Raw genomic sequence first — 19,224 nt, 5'->3', positions numbered from 1 at the left:
AACAGTGCAGCAGACAAAACGGAAACTTGTCTCGACACTTTGATGAGTTGTGTAACAATGGTCTAAAAGTGTACAACGCATGACCGCAGCCCGAAATTGCTCCGTGACGCTTGACAAAAATGAGTTACAATTATGGGACGGAATGGAGAGAATGATGCTGTATTTTGCGTTGGGTTAGCGGTGGCTCGCAAACTGCAACCCTCACATGAATGTCGGTTGTGCCCTCCATTGTCTTGACATGTTGTGGAAGATGAACCCCTGGGTTTTCACCGCTGTTCAGAGTGTTTCTCCATGGCTGGCTCTCGTCCCAGAGGCATCAAGACAGCTTTGCAGCATTCATGTAATGATTTTCAGCAACTTTGTTTTACATTTGTGACGCTGTTTTGGGAACTTCAGGCTTACATAGATTTCCCAAGTGTCTTAAATACCGTGAAGTTGCATGGAGTAAAAAAAAAAATGCTTTTATTCAGTAATTTCCTGCTCGTCTCTCTTTGTCTTTGTCTGTTATGAACCCACTTTTTGTAAGTTTCTGTGCAAGCCATCATTAAATTTCACGCTACAGTTACCATCAAGCATTACTCACACATCCGCAGATTTCCTTTATGTGTAGATATATGTCACAGATAAGGCTGCCTTTCGAAAATTCTATTAATCTAATTCAGGAGCCACTCAAAGGTGGCAGCTTTGAAACAGTACAAGCACACTCATAATAGTCTGGAGTGCCTATTTGAAAAACAACAAAACAGGAATGAATCTTACGCTATGTATGCGGATATGATGCGCATGTGCGCATCGACGTCTGTTTCGCCGCTGGATTTTGTTGGCAAGTGGTCAGACCGGATTTTTTTTTTCCTCACGTACGCACAAAAGCGCAATTGCAAAACAGCAGCAACAGATGCAAAGTCTGCCTGCATGCAGGAGGAAAAACACCTTTCTCTGCCAGGGGACACAATTCTGGGAAATTGATAAAAAGATAGCACTTACTGTTAGTGCTCATGATCTCTTCCAGTTACTTCAGGGCCCTCGAGCTTTGCAGAATTCAAACAATTTTATGACGGCTTACTTACGGAATTTGTGAAAGAGAGAAACTGTGCGGGGAAAATGTAGTGCTACCTAATATTTGTCCGGCATACAACTGGACCAGTTAAAAACCTGTTGAAAAAAACTTTTGAATATATCCTGTTTTCTCTCTTACTTCCTGGTTTTGCCTCAACTTAAAGAAGGTGGATTTTGTTGTGTAGGACTGAAAGAAAGACATTGCAAGACGTGTTTTAGAGTTGAAATCTTAGCAATTCAGGTGCTGTTCAAGGTTAAATGTATGATATCCATTACAATAGCAGGGAAGAAGAAAAAAAAAAATAGCATATTCGCTCCCAATTACACCAACCTTAAAAGAGCAGCATACAAAGCAAGTCGTGTTTTATTTTCTTTGGGCTGAACTAATCCATCATCTGTAATGATGTACCACTATGTAGCGCCGAGTGCGTTGGTGCGTGTCTCTTTTCCATCCACGGACTGCAACATGATGGTCCCACCCAGTCCACCCATGTGGACCACCATGATGCCCTGCCACACTTCATTGCCCAAACCCCACTGCCTATTAACGCTTGGTACCGTCCCAGAACTGAGCAGCTGGCCGCGCAGCCACTTCAACGTTAAACACATTGAATCAACGCTTGATCTTGACTTTAAGACCCCGGCCTTCAGTTTCAAGTGACTCGACGGTGGTTTTCATCACGATGCTACACAAAACATGTTCCCAATCCCCATTGTTGTACAACACTCCCTTCTGGGTCACTGAAACATGTTTTTTTTTGTGCAAAGCCAACTGGACTTGAGGGGCCGAGCAGCAAGCGGGCCTGCCTGCCTGCAACATGGAACAAATTAAAGTGCTCAGTGTTTAGGGTAAAGTTTTTTTGGGGGAATCTATGCATGCTGAACGCATGAGCGCACTAAGCCAAGAACATTTACACAATATGATGGCTGATTAAATTCCTCTGTTGAGTTTTCCGCAAAAGGGAGGAAACCTTTTTTCTGAGCATCCAGCGCGAGTGCCAGAATGAAAACTCAGCTGACCACAACAGCGGTTCTCAGAGGGGCCTGCATCCGAGCGAGGTTCTGGCTGGGTAGAAAACGACATTAGAGGATAATGTGCAGTACATCTACAGGGCTGTACTTGGTAAAACGTTGAACCGTTTTGGTTCTGAGGGGGGGAGAAAATGTGTAAAAGAAGATCGAGCAAAGTTTAAGCTGATAGTTGAACTGTGTTGTTGTTAGAAATGTGTTCTTTAATTAATTCATTAATATGTGAATTTGTTGGTAGAGGCAGAAAAAGTGATACAAGCAGGGACACATTGCTTATATTCTAAGCCACAGGGCAGCCGCGACTTACCATAAAACAGATCCCGTGGAAAATGTACTTCTAATATTTATAAAACTTTCCTCAGGCTGAATATCACATGTACATGTAGACAAGTGGAACATTTATAGGGCAATACATGGTCATTTCCAACTGCAGTCCCCTTCACTTCTCCAAAAACCACAAGGAAGAAGCACAAAGGACACAGTTGTCTTCAGGCGAGTCCTTCCTCACTGTAAATCCCTTGTGGTGTGATTGCAGTCAGCTGATGCTTGTGTACACAGGGGCTAATTGAGCTTTGCTTTGTCTTCTCAGGTTAATGCGAGTGTTTGATCTCCACTAAGCCTCTGACCACTGTCATGGCTCACTGCCAGAGAAGATGGAGCCTCTCTCGGGAAAGACAGACGGTTACTAAAGAACACACAATACAAATATGGAGGCAATTGTATGAACTAATGTCTTTCTACTAACTAATGACTGTAGTTTAAATCCACTTGTGTTATGCAGCTAATATAATTGTGCACCAAATTTCAAAGCTGCCATCATCCATCAGCATATGGAATTAATGACCTCAATTAAATCAAAGTTAATCTTCACAAACATACCAAATACGGTCTGAGTAAAATGGTCCATGTAATCTTCATGTATTCGCTTGATTTTCCAAGTGAAATGATGAAGAATAGAAAACTTGAATACTCATAAGTGACTTTATTTCTTTTTCTTTTCTCCTGGACCTGCTTGCCTCGTAGCCTGGAGGTGGTGTGCGACATTCACTTTCACAGCGACGGGATCAACTCGTGAAGGCTGAAGTGCCTCTCCGGTGCTTGACCGGTCAGACTGAGACATCAACAACAGCTGGAAGTCGGTTGTCCTAGAATGCTTGGTGTGAAGCAAGTCTTACCCAGCTGCAAATTCAGCACCCAACCTCACCAACGCTGCTGCCTCTGTCTGGGAGCTCACCCCGAGGCCCAGGAGCATGCAAGTGCTGCTGGACGGAAGTCTTTCTCCGCAGACAGCGGAGAAAATCGTCGGTACTCCTCTCCCTCCCATCCAGGCCACGGCCGGGCAGCGCTGCCTGACTGGGGGCTCAACATCAGCAGTGACTCCTCCCAGACCCATCACGGACTCTGTTCTCACTGCTGGCCTCTGGGAAGAGGTTCACCAGCCTCCGGACCAGAACAACAAGGTTCCAGGTCACCTGTACTATGTACACTGTCATTCCATTTGCACTTTAAATGCTCCTGTTGCTCTTTTAAGCATATTCATACCCACATGTATTCTTGTACATAGGCTACATATTACCATTATTGAGTTCTTTCAACAGATCTGTCAGTGTCTGTTTGTGCAGTCGCTTGCGTCGGAATTTCGTTATTTAATGTGCACAGGAAGTGAATGTTTTAAATGACAAAATAAAAGTCTAACGTCTGAAGAGGCCAGGCCTCAGCAGCATCTGCTGCATCAAGTGGAACCAGATGAAAGGAGGCCTTTATCTGAAGGTTATAGATAGCTGAACGTGTTTTCGTATGACGCGATTAGCGCCTGGATGGTTTCCCACTCTGTCTGAGTGTCCACAGACTTCTGGCCATGTTTATTTGTTGTGGAATTACTCACTTTATCAGCCAGCGAAACTGCATTCGATACTGTTGCCCTGAAGGTTCCGTCCAGCTGTGTGATATACAAGTGTGTTTACGTAATATTACAACTGTGTTTATGTTTAGGACACGAGTGCTCACACTGTCTAGACTGCAGTCTTTAAAAAAAAAAAACAATCTCGAGTGTAAGCTAAATGCTACTGAGGCTCTTTCTCTAAACCACCGCCGTCATTGTTGCGCTGAAATTACAGCCACGTCCCGCTTTGCGTCCCTCTCGCGCGCGCACAGACTCCCAAAGAATGTTGCATTCACAGACATTCGGCCCAGCATTCTGCCAAAAGTGACATGAAACCACCCAAGTCACCACAGTCGTGCACAGCACATTTGCTTGTGCACTCTGTTTGTCACAGGCCAGTGAAATGTGAGGAAAAGGGGAAGCTTCTCCGCCACTTGTAGAGTATCCAAAAAACGCATGAAGGCAGGACATGAGAATGAATGCAAGAGCCACAGCCAAGCACACAGCCAGTCAAAATACTGGACCGAAAACTCAGGATGCTGTTAATTTTTCCTGTTTGTAAGCCAAAACCTCCGCTTGCTCATAATTACATGCACAATTTCTCTCACAAGTAAGAACTTTAAAAATGACAGGCTGACATTTTATTTCTTTCATTTTTTTGGTGTTGGTTGGTGGGGGGGGGGGGGGGGGGGGGGGGTGTGACCAATCTTTAAGTGTTGCGTACTGTCCTCATTTTTCACAACAACACCACGGGGACCTATTACTGCTGGGAACTTGCCAAACTTTCCAACTGACTGGGACTCATTGAAGAGAGATGATCCACCCAAAACAAAACCACTCCTCACTGCTGCTACACACCTCAGTCAGGCAGAGGGGAATGAAGTGTCTTCTACCATTAAATAGACTGCTTGTCTTTCACAGCAATCTGGACAGTAAAGGGAAGCTACTGATTATTCTTTCATTATTATCATTGTTGTATTCTGAAAAATATTTTCCCACACACATTTGCAACGTTTCTTTAACCTTTCATGTGTGCCTCAACTTCTAGTTTTCCAACCGCTGAATTATTCTGATACTTTGCCACTGAACCACTTCAAGTACTTCCTTGCAGCTTTGTTACTTTTCATCCTCCCTTTTCCGTTTTACTAACAAAAATTATTCATGCCAGTGTGGAAACACCACATCATGCCGACACGAAACTGGAAAAAAAAAAAAAAAATGTGTGTTGGTGTGAGTTTAGAGGCCCTTACCACATCAGCTGAAAATGCAGTAACCTAGAAACAACTTGTGTTATTTGACATGACATTTCCATAACAACCTGAGACCACCTGCAGAGGGTCTTTTTAATTTATGTATTTCAACTTAGATAAAAAGAAAGCATAACGTTGTTGTTGTTGTTGTTGTTGTTGTTGTTGTTGTTTGTGTTTTGCTTCTCACTATCAGAGACTGTATGTTAACCCCTGTTCATCAACCAGCAGTGAAAGTTAAACCAACTATGTTGTTTCAACTGCCACATGCAAAAAGTTGTATTCAGAACAACACTCGGAGCAAGCCAGTAAACAATAGTTTTGTATGGAGGCGAGCAGATTTTTCCGAGTGGCCACGGTGGCCAAGGTACTGCAGAAAAAAAATTCCATGGGCCGAAGAGCATTTTTCCCGTAGACCACAATACAAAAATGAACACCTTTGAAATGGCTGGCGAGACGAATTTGACTTAAAACGTGATTCATGGCAAATCTTTCTATTGTAGATTGTAGTCTTTTAACCGTCTAAAAAATGATAAAGGCCAGAAAATCACCCGAAAAGAGTTTATTCCCAGCGTGACGTCTCAGCTCACTCTGATTGGCTGCATCCTGACATGTCTGTAAGTGACGTTCTCCAGAGTCATTCTAATTGGCCAAATAGATCATATGAGTCACAGAGGCATGATGGGAAGTGATGCTACTGTGCATGCTCTGTGGGCCCAGTAATGAGGAATTTAAAAACTTTTTCAGCGTATGCGCTGGTTGAGCAACATCATTGAAATGTATGGGCCGCCATCTTGCATTCTGCAGGTCTGGTGCCAACACATTAGCTAGCCAATGCACTAGCTAATGCGTTAGCTTCATCCTTAACGATATAGAACATCACTGATCAGGCCAGGTTAGCTATATAAGGCAGTTTCTACACACAGGAAGTCATTTTTGAACTGCAGCACACTCACCCCTACATGCTGACATCAGTAAAAGCAGCCAACACTTGGGTTTAAAGGATATTAATTGTACCCTTAACTGACTGCATACACAGGGTAGTGCAGAAAAAACAGCCTTGTGCAGCATCATTGGGGCGGAGGAGTAGACTTTCTATAGGTGCCCTCCATAAGCCAGTCAAATGGTAGGAAGCCTTGCAGACTTTGAAGATCCAACACACCTCCCACCCCACTTTTTGTTGGAGCTGAACTTGGAAAGTTAAAAAAAAAAAAAAATGTTTTTTCTGTGCCAGCGTCTTCTCCTAATTCTCAGCCTGGCTAATGATGGTGGTAATTATACAGAAAAGCTGGCAGCCATATACAATTAAAGTGGGCGCCTTTCATTTCTGTGCCGCTATGAAGCTTCCAAACCAGCCAAAGAAAAGGCTCACAAATCATCGAAAGAAATTGAGCATCAACTTCTTGGATGATCACCGCCAAGAGTCGCAATTCTACCTCTTCTCCAACATCAGATCTCCTATAATAGATTCCAAAGGGATCTGCTTCATGTTTTTATTTTTTCGTTCAAGTCTTAAAACGTCCACCAGGCAGCAATAAGTTTATGAGAGAATGTTCCGCTGAATCCAAAGGGCGTGTTCGTATGTTTGCGACTTGAACAACGCCCATGTTGTCATAAAACCACCCAACTGTTCTCAACAATACACGATTGTTAACAGGCCCCCCACCCCCCCTTCCCCCCTCTCACAAGATGACACGGTCCACACAAAACAAAGTTCATTCAATTTTCAACAACATCTTGAGCAAATTCTCCGCATAGCATCTGTTTCAGCTCAACAGACAAAAACATCAAGGTGCTCAAGTGATGAGGAGCGACGCAGGCAGCGCAGGGAGGAGGTCAGGTTGAACCCATCGTTCGACTCGTGAGACTCAAACGGCTGCCTGCTCACCATTTTCACAACAAGACACAATTAAATTTGTCTTCTGTATGCAATCATGCACACGCCTTACAATGATTTCACTGTTGAGAGTGATGGCGGTTGAAGGGTGGCCAACTTAAATAAGGCCCAAAATTTCAACCAAAACCACACTCTTTCATGTATTCATGTGTCATTTCATTTAGTGAATTTGTTGGAACTTTCTTATTTGGGCGTGTTTGAGCATCAATGCTGAACTCTGAACTAAGCTCCTTGGCATGTATAATTCCTGGGGCGACTCAAACATGTAAATCTCGCTACAGTAAACCATTCTATGTTTCTTTCCATTAATTTAGTCGGGTAACTCACAATTGAAACCTCCAAATATCTCCAAAAAAAGAAGAAATATAGAAACATCTCTCCAAAAGTTATTATTTACAGTATAATAGTTGTGTTTTTAAGCTGTAATGAACAGTTTGTCCCAGTTCCAAAAACTGAATACTCACGTTGTAGACAAGAACAAAAAAGCATAAATTGCAAAAACTGAAACAGATAAAATGTGCAAAACCAGTTGAGTTTTATCAATCTTTTTTCATTTAGTATTTGTGTTTAGCCCTGCGATGAACTCACGACTTGTCCAGGGTGTCACCCTGCCTTCGCCCTAAGACAGCTGGGATAGGCTCCAGCAGACCCCCGTGACCCTGAATAGGAATAAGCGGGTATAGAAGATGAATGAATGATTTGTGTTTATTTATACTGCTTGTGATCATAATGAGTGGGTAAGGCTCATGAAACTAACAAATCAAAAAAGCACAGCACCGTTGAAATGCAAAATACATTACTTTGACAACTGAAATGATAAAATCTGGACCGATTTTGTGCCGCCACAGTGGACACAGTTAGTTCTCTTCGCCAATCAAGTCAATCCCATGCTTGTATACTGAGACATGGAAAAGTCTAGGTGGCAATGCCACAGCTGCAGATACACAAACCTGCGCATGTAAATGTGCTACTAGGATCCACACTACAAATAAATGACTCACCGGCACCGTCTGATTTGTGATATGTCTGTGTGGACATATGATCAGCATGACCGAGTCATGTGAGCATGATTTCCAAGCATAAGATCTGCAGTTATTTAAAATTCTCTATTTTTACATTTGGTACACATGGTCGATCAGTCCTCTGTGTTCGCAGAGACATCTGTCTGACTTTGAGTGTCTGAGAGCTGAGAGGAAGGTGACATGGGAACATCCAATGACAAGCCTGCACATTTTCAATCAACTGACGCCGTACAAATTAAAGCAGTAGCACAAAACTGACTTTTACTGAGTTTCACTTCCTCTTTGTATTTATCTTATCAGCGATTAAGTGGCCTGAATTCGTCGGAACTTCTTCTTTCTCAGCTTCTGACATACCTCGCTTGTGATAAGATTGTGTTTCTTGACCTTAAAATTGTTCAATACATAGCTATAAAGGAAATCTTAATTCACATTCAGAGCTACTATAGAACGGGGCACTGCAACAAGCCTTCCTCGATTTTCTGTCAAGAAATCTGAAAATACAGGTTAAAAAACAATAATAAAAAAAAAACAGTTAAGTATTTCAAGAAATTGATGTAAATAAAATGTATATTTCTTCACCATCTTATACCAGGAGATGTGTTCCCCCCCCCCCCCCCCCCCATAGTTGCCCGATCTGTCGATGCACCGAGGAGTCATGCATCACCACTTGTGCTCTTGTTTAATTAAAACCTAAATCTGAGGCTGCATATCAGATTTGTAACTCCTGCTTGGGGAAGGTTAGAAAAGGGTGATTACCCATAAAAACCATTATATGTACCCTATAGGACATAATACTCTGTGTGACATGAACACACACACTGTATCTTTTTATGAGCCCAATCTGAGTAACGCTTTCCGTCCTGTAGCCCCGTGTGCTCACAGTGACACGGTCAGAAATGAATCCTCGGCTGAAAATAGTCACGATGGCGGAACTCTATCCCGGGTTTTTTGTTTTATTACCGATGAACCAGTTCCTAAGCGCAGTAAGGTGTTTAAATGCATGATAAAACTCTGATTCTAATCAAAGTGAGGCAATACTCCAAGCATCCATGTAACTGCACTGGGTGAAAGAAGGTGTTTCAACAGATTTAGCATCAAGTGGCAAAAAAAAGTTTGCCTTCTAACAGATGCACGGTTTTGGGTTGTTCTTAGTGCACATTCAGGAGAATGCACAGAACAGGAATGGGCCAATGAAGAAGATCAATGTGACGAATAATAGGACAACCCTGCTCAATGGTGTGTTCTTTGATATGGATTCTCATTTAGAGATTGTTCTTATCCGGGAGCCTTCTCCCGTGTGCCCCCCCCCCCCCGACTCTGGAACTCCCTCCCCCAGTCCATCCGTGACTCTCCCACACTCCCCGTATTCAAGTCCTCCCGCCTCAAAACCTACCTCTTCACCCAAGCCCACACCAGCAGCAGTACATTCCAATACACCCCCCCCCCTCCCCCTCGTTTATTGTTCCACTCTCTGATGGACTGTTTCTCTTTTGTTATCTATGTGTCTGTATGTGCACACCTGTATGCAATGTCTGTTATGTATGTGTTGCCCCTCTGCCCCCTTCTTATGTAAGCATCTTTGGGTTATGAAAAGCGCTATATAAATTCAAGTTATTATTATTATTGTTGTTATTATTAAATGCATCTGCCAGCGTTTCCATGCATGTAAGAAAACATTGCTATCGTTAATGAACTGGCCCCAGACGTGATTTATTACCGTGCATGGCATAATTCCTCTGATCTGCTCCCCAAAAATCATTTGAGCATTGATATCAAAGGCAAAGATGATTAAAGACCAACTTAATACCCTTGTATTATAGAAGGGGGGGGCAAAAAATGAAAATTATAACTATATGCAGCAAAATTGAAGACAGCGTGAGAACCACCTCCCCGCCTTCCTCTCTCATCTCCTGCTTCCTCCCCCTCTGCGCCCCCTCGCCCCTCTCTGGGGTTTAGTTTTGGCTGTAGAGGCCGAGTTGCAGAGGTTAGGAAGTAGATTAGGAGCGGCATCAGGGAAATCACAGGGCGGCACCGAGTGCAGATCGTGTTCTGCTGACTGATGAGCTCTTGCTTCCTCGCAGCTCCGCCAGTCTCCTCCGATTGTTCAGAAATCTTTGCAATCTGCAGCAAAATCGTCTTTTGACAGTTGCGCTTCACTGTCATTCATCTGTAGTTTTAAACTTCTTCCTTTTTGAAGGGTTATTCAACCCAGGTCTTGAACTTTTTGCCTTTAAAAAACGCCACATCCGAAATTTCCTGTCCCTTGGAGCAAAACACCTCTGCCTTTTCTCTCTGTGCACTCTGGAGTGTTTGAGCAGATGTGCCGCGTGCGTGCACGTGATGATTTTGCCAGCTGAGCTCTCCTGTCCTGCCATCCTGAGAAATGAGAGGAAGCGTTTTACAAGCTGTGGTGTTGTACTTCGACAACCTGGCCCCTGTCACACACCTCAGCCTCGGCAAATGAATGGTGCCATTGTTCACCTTATGAGACCATAAAGTATGTCAGCATCCAAAGTGACACTGTAACAACCTGTGAAACTGAGGCTAATAGTCGCCCACAGGTGTTTTGCTTTGTGAATTAATTATGACTAAGGTCGGCTAACTGGATTGCAGTTACTTGTTGACACAGATAGTTTAAGGTTATTAGAGTGTGTGTGGACCCAAAGCACCGGGGAAATGTTTGTGTTTCCACTGGATGTAGTGCTGGGAAGCAGCCATTGAAGTGTTCAGGAGACAGGATACGAATTCTGACACCCATAGGAATAGAAATTGGGTTACAAATATGAACACATTAAGAAGAAGGAAAATTCCTCAAACCCTTCCAACTGACAGTTATTTGGTCATTTCAGTTTAGATTTAAGATATTTCAAAGTAATGAATACATTTTTCAAGAAGCTAAAAAGCTAAAAATTCTGTTTATTGGGCTTCAGTATAAAAAGACTTTGCCGAAGACATAACAGGCAGCATCGTGACAAAGTGTTGAGGTCCTTCTTGTATGCACTATAAGGGAAGAATCTGCAAACTTGTAATTTTATGCACATAGTTGTGCACTCAACATTGCATGCTAGCGCACTATGGGAATTGCTACGTCAACTTATTTGTTATACTTGGTAAAGCGTGACAAGAACACAAGAGTATCACAAGAAAACATCTCTCGACTTAGTCCTCCAGACTTTTGGATGACGCCGTACGAGCAGATGGAATTCTTTCTAACATCTGGTCCTTGCATGATTAATGCTGGCTAATACTCTCTCTGAACGTACTATGTTCAAAATGTCTTTTGCAGGAAACGTCCTGTAACTATGGAAAAGTCCTATTTGTGCCTGTTTAGTTCAAACAAACGTCTTTGGATTGAAGTAGAAGCTGCGATCGCAGTGACACCCAGGAGACTTGGTGGAGACGTCCACACGGATGTATCGCTACATCTGTCACAGAGGATAGTGACCTATTTGAACGTGGCTACATATGTTTTAAACCATGGAAAAGTGTTCCCACTTGTCAACACATTGGCCTGCGTTAACTCCAATCTCCTGTAAGATTTCTGCTCCATGAGTCTGGATGCAAAAGCAAAACCAGGATCATTTATTTCCTGCTGAAAGGCTAAACCACTTGAAGCGAAGCACGGCGACATCTGATGTGTGCGGTACACCAAAGACACACGTACACACACGCCAACCTTGAGAAAGGAGGCGGGGGTGTTAACATGGAACCCCAAAAGCAGCCGTGGCCACATCAAAAATGACAAAGAGCGAAGTTCAGTTCAAAGTGGCACAGTGTCACACTTACCTGAGAACACAGGGATCTTTGGAGAGTTAAACACTCATCTCATCTGTGTCACTTTGTACTTCAAAAAAAAAAAAAAATTGATTCACGTCTGGTTTGAAGCAGCTCGCGTTCTCTTACTTTCCAGTAAGAGATAAGGGTTATTTCCATAAAGGTTATATATACAAAAAAAACCACAGAGTTTTGGGTGGACTAATAAGCAGAAGAGTTTCCATTCAAATATCCAGACACAGAACTGATGAATGGTTTATCTGGACTCCTCCAGACTCCTCAGTCCATGTGATTCTCACGTCAGAAGCGACACAATGACGCAGCAGACGCTTGAGTTTTGTCACTGTATCATCACATTTGGAAAAACGTAACTTTTCAGGCACATCGCACCACAAGTAAAATGATCAAGTTTTCATTTTGCCACGACTTGGTTTTTGTAAATGCACAATTTGAGGAACTCGTCTATTTTGACAAACTCAGTTCTTGAATCCAAAAAATAAGTTTTACCAGTCAAAAAACAAAAATAATTGTTAACTGTGGGGGGAAAAAAAGCATAGGAACTGCTTCAAATTCTGTATTTTATAGCAGTGAAGATTCCTGTAATTATCCACACTGAATGCTGGAAGAAAACCCAAGTATTACTTCTGCTATTTATAATTTCTCTCTCTTGACGTTTGGGTTTGTTGCTATAATTTATTTAGATTTGCCCTTTGTGGGAAGGTTATACAAACTGTAGCTGAGAAACAACTCTCTCTGTTTTGGCTACTTGTTCTAAACATGACTGATGAAGTCTCATCAAAGAAGGCAAGATCATAGTGTTGCAGTGGTGCACAGAGGTTCAGCAGGGACTTAGACAGTAGAGTAGATGTGCCATCTAAAATGATTGTGTATGTATGTCTGCATGTATGCATGTATGTATGCACTATAATCACATTTCACCTCGTTGTCCAATTGAAAGCAGTTTTTTACGATGATGCTGAATAGATGACCTAGTTACCTTAAACTGTGTCAACCCCTTCACAAAAGTTGAGGAGAGACTTTGCGAAGCCTAAAGTATCATTTTTGCGTGCAACCTCAAGATCATCTCATGTTACATTACATTATTTACATTAATGAGCAATTCAATGCTTTCCTCAAGAAGAACAAAAAAAAACAATAGCTGAATTTGTGCTTCTATTTCTAAAGAGCCCTGCCCTCCTTGCGGTTCTTTCCCAGCAACGCCTTGCAATGTGTTGCTGACGTCTATCTTTCCTGCGTCAGTGCCAGGAAAAGTCAGATAAGTGAAGTGGGAAAGGAAATGCGAGATGAACTGAAAAGAGATTAAGTCCACAGGAAGGCTATTCTCTTTATTGACGGGCAGCTTCTAAACAAAAAACTACCTCATCATAGTACCAATTTTAGGGTTTGATGTGTCAGTGATTGTCTCTCCTGCAAAGCACAGTGCTGATACTGACACATTATTACTTTTGTGACGCAGTGACCGGAGGGGCTTGTAGAGACAGTATGTGTGTGTGTGATATGACATGTATTGTACACACAATGAGGACCCGTTCCATTTGTTTGCCTGGTACTCGTTCAGATCGTGTGCGTGCCTTTGGACAAACACACACACACACACACACACACACACACACACACACACACACACACACACACACACACACACAGACACACACACACGCACCCACGCGAATGTGTCTATTATCACGTATGAACACACTCCACATGCCCCTCCGCCCCCACTTATCAGCTGTTGGTTCCCATACTTGCATAATCCTCGGCTTCCAGAACAGACTGGCAAAAGTTACCATAAATCATCCGGAGCTCATACAGGAATGTATTGGTCAACACGGGGGTCATATGACTGACAAAATATGACAAAGACCAGCTGATAAAAGTCTTATTCTGTTGCTTTTTGAAGGCGTTTCTCAATCATCTCAAAGAAACCTCAAACGGCAAGCAAGTTCCGGTCTAGAAGCTTTCCTGTCTTTATGTTCAAAATGTCCCGGGAGAGATGTGAGGGATTTAAATCATCGAGCCTTGTGTGGGGGGTTGGATGAAGAAAAAAATTCTGTCAATTTGCCTTAAAAGCAACTTCAGGATTATCCATGAGAGTGAGAAAAACCCATCCAAACACAAACATCGGTTCCTGTTATCTGGTAATTGCTAACTCGTTCTGATTCCCAAAAGATCCCAGCAAAAAAAAAAGAAAAGAAATTACAGAGGAAGACACGATGATCCTCGGATTAGCTGTGTAGGAACAGCTGCTGGGACGCTGTTAGCTGTGCTTTCCCCAGACAGACGTGACTACAGGGCCGCGTAAACACAGCCAGGCTCGCCGCCTTAAAGGTTCCCGTGCATTTAAAAACAAACAGAGATATGAATCGATGTGACGATCCTCATTTGTAATATGTCTCAGTGCTTCATCATTTAATGCTCATTTCTCGTCCTTTCAAACTACGCCCCCCGGTGTCAAGGCCTCTGTTTTCTTGGCTTCAGCTCCGGCCCTTCCTGTCAGCAACATTCCATAGGCATATCAAGCTTCTCCCCCTGCTTATTTTGGGGGCTGCAGAAGAAAAATCTCACCCCTCACGGGGCAGACGGTGCCAGCACATAAGGTCAAAGAAGACATCAGAAGTTCTGAGAAGAAGTGGGCATGTGCGCCTTTTCTGCGTTTCATATAAAAATAACCTGTTATCGTGGCGTGGAAGCTGCCCGGCAGCGACAAACGTATGTGTACGGACTCAGATATGGAAGTCTGAAGGTCACGTCTTTAACCTTTGACCTTAGCCAGCCTTCAGAATGCCATCATTGTGTGTTCCTGCCTTTAGCCACAACAACTTTCAACCATTGCGGTGGTGCAGCGGGGACAGGCCGCTCTCTGTGACAATGCTGACGCGACGCACTGTGTGCCTCCCACTTCCCCCTCGATGATGCCTTATTTCTTGCCATGTGACGCTAGCATTGACATACAGTATCCCTAATTTGGGACACACCCCCTCCCCCCTTCCCCACCTTCCTCTATCTGGAAGTAAAATAAAAAACTTTCCAGAAGACGTTTTGAGCCCTCTGAAGCACCGTCTGTTTCACAGATATAACAGCATCAGGTGACTCAACCATGATGGTAACATATGGCATGACTCCGGCTATTGTCAGAGTCGAAAAAGTTTGAAACAAGCTGTCAAAATTAAGACTCTTGTCAAGATAAAGTTCATTGTCGGCAAATAACAATGTTTAGCTGGCAATAGGGAAAGAGTTCATTGCTGTGTTGACGTTAACTTTATTAAAAAAAAAATAATAATAATAATAAAAAAAAAATCCATTCCATGGGGCGAATACACAAGGCGAACATTGTGAGGGGTTGGCAGTAAGTGAAACCAAAAACATGAATGTAATAAAATGTAGAAGCAGAGTGACCAGCCCAAGAAACAAACTAAGTGGTTGCCCTGGTAATGTCCAGCTGGAGAACAAGGAGCGGGCTTTCTTTATGGATCCGATTAAAAGATGGTGGCTACCATTGGCCTTTCAGCCAAACTGCTTTTGCCCATTGTCAACGCCATGTAGAGACGCTATGGGAAAACAGGAAAGGGCAAGCAGGCGTCGGCGTAAACAAACAGCAACTGTAGCCACGTCACGTGAGTTCAACATTCATTCCCGTCACAGGCCGGGCTTGTCCGGCAAACGTGTTCCCGTCTCCCATGAATGTGGACAAGCTTCCAATTCGTTAAACTTCTTTGGCCTGAATGACTTAATGTGCAAAGGGGGAGCGGCAGCAGCGAAGCCTCCCTTGCTGCATTCATACCGGAGTGGAGACATTTCATGAGACAATGCCCCTTCCTCAGAGCTGCTGGGTGGGAGAAGAATTTCGGAGGGTACTTCCCCGGGAGCGTTGGGAAGTGCTGAGTGAAGATACGATGAAAAGGGGTCTTAAGTTCCCCCGGCGAGGCCAGTGAGGGAGGAATGACGCCCATATTGTCGTGGAGAATGGCTCCTTTCTCCGCCAAAGACGACTCTGCGAACAATTAACAGAGGCGGCGAATGGGAAGAAGAATGCAGAAAATGAACAATTTCAACTCGGGCATGCGGCCACAGAGGATGTGGCGCACGATGACGAGTTTGAAGGAGTGGATTCCCGGTGTGGACGAGCTGCCGGACCCTCATTCATGTCCCCCTGCTCTTCTGACTCTCCAATGGTCATTGAGCGGACAGCTCGCCCGGAGCCGAGCGCTCCAGCACCGGCTTTCCTTCAGTCCACAGGGCAGCAGGTGGAGAGGAGGTGGATTTCAACACTTCCCTCAACCTCCCTTCAGCGGCTGCTTTCAATTAGCCGTGCGAATATCTCACATCGGGGTTTGCATACATGCTCGTTTTCAACCGGCTCCATGCGCTGCACCAGTCACCCCAGGGTGTGCTGATGAAACAGGCAAACAGTTCGTAGAAGAGGCGCTTTAATGGTAATAATGATAATAATGATGATAGTAATGACAGCCTAAAACCATTACAAGGGATCTCAATCGGCCTCCTCCTCTTTGTTAGGACACAACTCTTCCTTCCCTAATTTCCTCCTTCCTGCCATGTTCAAAGGAAGCAGTCTAAGTGCTCTCTTTATTATGTGACATGTCTGTACATGCCTGGAGGTGCTGAGGAATGATGGACACAGGGGGAGTCCGTGTAAAGTATTTCACCATCATAATATTTGACCTTCTGCCTTTGCGAAAGTGTCAAAATACTAATGTTTTGAACTCGACAGTCACAAAATTGTGAATGTTTCTGTGTCTGTTGGACAATATTGGTTTCTATATAATCATATACCATCTATAATGTATGATCATGTGGTCTTTTTCTTTGATCTTAAAAACTTCTAACTTGAACTGAACCAGGCTGTTTTTGCTGTGCAGCAACAGTGTTAGTTACTAGAGTATATACAGTTTAAAAAAAAATTAAAATACTGAACAGCTTTTAATTTGACCCCAAAAATGTAAATGTGTGATTGTAAATGCTGATGCTCTCAATTAGTCTATACATACATTCCTCACTATAATATAAGAAATAGTAGTGGCAGTAGTAGTAGCAGTAGTAGTATCATTCTTGTTTCCCCTAGAGCCAGATGGGATTCTCTACTTCTTGATTGTTTTTTCCACTTACCCTGAACCCCCACTTAAATAGGTGCCTTTAAGATGGATGGATGCATCGCTGAGTGTTTGCTACTGTCAAACATTTGCACACACTGTACATAGAGAGACAGAGAGAGAGCGAGAGAGAGAGAGAGAGAGAGAGAGGCTAGCATGAGGTCAGGTTTCTGTGTAAATTCTTTCACTCATGTCCACAGCTGTTCTCAACATTCCATGCTGGAGCCTGCTGGACTTTGAGAGGCGCACACACGTACGCGCGCACGCAAGAACCCGTGGCGCTGCTTTGGACAGAGGTCAACTGTTAGCTTTGGCGGCTAAAGTCAAAGTAATACCACTAATTCTGCCACTACTGGTAATAGTTTCCCCAAGTCCTTCTGTGCGTGTGTTTGTGTGTGTGTGTGTGTGTGTGTGTGTGTGTGCGTGCGTGTGTGCGCGTGCGTGTGTGTCTGTGTGCGTGTGCGTGTGCGTGTGAGTGTGGGTGTGTGTAAGCACTGTGCTGAAGTAAAGCACAGCGGCCCTTCCCCTCAACCTGCCTGCAACGAGAACTTGCCTTCTTCACTGCCGTTATACGCAGAGTTTGCAAACTGAGGCCGGTAAGTCACGGCTTGCCAAGCAGGTTGTCATGGTCACCGGTGATTACGGCCTATAGGAATGTAAGAGTGTTGACAGAGAAGAAGGAAAGAGAGGGGGCAGATGTGACTCACTCAGCCTGAGAGAGCTTCTCTGCGATGCGCGCGCTTGTGTGTTTGTGTGTGTGTGTGTGTGTGTGTGCGTGAGTGGGTTTTCAGTGTGTGGGCTGATGCACATTTTGTGTACCAAATAAATGCACGTCGCCACTTCACATGCAGATGGAGGCGCATGTGGGTGGTTACAGAGCTGCACACACGCTGCTCAAAGCGTGTTAAAGCACTGGGACGTTTTTTGATTCAGTGTCCCACAAATAAACATGACAGCTATTTAGAATTCGGCTTAACAAAAAGAGAGAGAGAGAGAGAGAGAGAGGGACAGGTGTTGATTATAATGCAACAAATGGCCAAAATTTCATTAAGAAGTTAAGTAAAACTCAACTGGAAGGGCATCTAGTCAGTTACTTCCTGAATTCAGTGACGCGCTGATGTGACTTACAGCATTGGTTTGCGTGGAGCTATTTTCTGAAGCATCACTTTCATTCTTTCCATTTTGCAACAGCGCTATCATATATAACACCATAGCCCCTTTAAAAGAAGCGCTGCGAGCATCGAATCGAACGCCACATCCCCTCCTCTGTTTCAGCACTGTGGTCAACATGGGACACACAGCCATAAAAAAAAAAAAAGTGCTTCAATGCTTCAGCATCTTTTAAAACCTTACAATGCTGCGTGTGGCCTGAATGGAATGGACACAACAGAACAGGACGCAAAACAAACAAAACATTTTTTAATGAAGTGATTACTCTATTCAAACACGCTTGTCAGAGCACTTTATGTCATGAATTAACAAAGCTTAAACACATGAATGCAAGTGTCAAGTGGGGCTGTTCTAAAAATAAAATAAAAACTCTTTCTAGAAAATGATGCAGATTTTAGTTCATGTATCAGCACTTATCTCACTTGAACACTTGATATGGACTGTGTTGAAAACCTCCTACAGCACCTCCCACTGTAATTACTCACTCTGTCCACCTAGCGTTCTTGTTATCTTGCAGCATGCTAGGTCAGCCTCAGCCTCAACCTGCTAAGAAAGATCAAATGTCAGTAACGTATTGAGTTTTTCTCCCCACCTCTTCACCTATGAAAGACAAGAGAAACTCACATAAGGGAAGCAGAATAATTTACGCGGTCACGTCTTGACATGTGAAACTTGTTGATTCATGAATAGTGTTTTTTATTTTCAAACATAGAGGTTCATGTGACTTCATCACCACCTTTTTTTTTTTTTTTTTTTTTTTCTTGTGTAGTGTAGTTATTTTGCAATGCTGCAATCTCCTGACCAGATGAAGAATGAGTTTTTCCGAGCGGGACGTGATCCAACGCAATCTCGAGGTAGATGCTTCATGAATCAAAGTCAAGCGCTCTCTTCTAACAGCTCACTTGTAAATAAAACACAAAGAAAAATGCTTCCCAGCTGCGTCCAAATTTCCCTGATTGTGAAACCCCCGCGCGGAGAGCGCTTCTTCACTTAACTCTCACACAACATAACTTTTCAT

At 43.5% G+C, this 19,224-nt stretch overlaps 1 long non-coding RNA gene across 4 annotated transcripts; it reads left to right on the top strand.

Annotated features, from left to right (window-relative positions):
• The first annotated feature begins 773 nt into the window (after positions 1-773).
• On the top strand, positions 774-4,604 carry LOC142898301 (uncharacterized). 4 transcript variants are annotated; one of them, XR_012928566.1, is made up of 3 exons: positions 774-2,156; positions 2,448-2,577; positions 2,675-4,604. It is a non-coding gene; the product is annotated as an uncharacterized LOC142898301 (long non-coding RNA). The 4 variants fall into 4 exon arrangements; XR_012928567.1 differs by lacking the exon at positions 774-2,156 and having other exon boundaries at positions 2,289-2,577; positions 2,675-2,766; positions 3,109-4,604; XR_012928565.1 differs by lacking the exon at positions 774-2,156 and having other exon boundaries at positions 2,289-2,577; positions 2,675-2,804; positions 3,109-4,604.
• Positions 4,605-19,224: the final 14,620 nt, after the last annotated feature.

This window comes from Nelusetta ayraudi, unplaced genomic scaffold (genome assembly GCF_046127955.1).
Source record: "Nelusetta ayraudi isolate G7.1 ecotype Tasmania unplaced genomic scaffold, CSIRO-AGI_Nayr_v1 ptg000063l, whole genome shotgun sequence".
NCBI lineage: Eukaryota > Metazoa > Chordata > Actinopteri > Tetraodontiformes > Monacanthidae > Nelusetta > Nelusetta ayraudi.
Note: the sequence above shows the minus strand (reverse complement) of the source record. Positions and strands in the feature narration are given on the sequence as shown.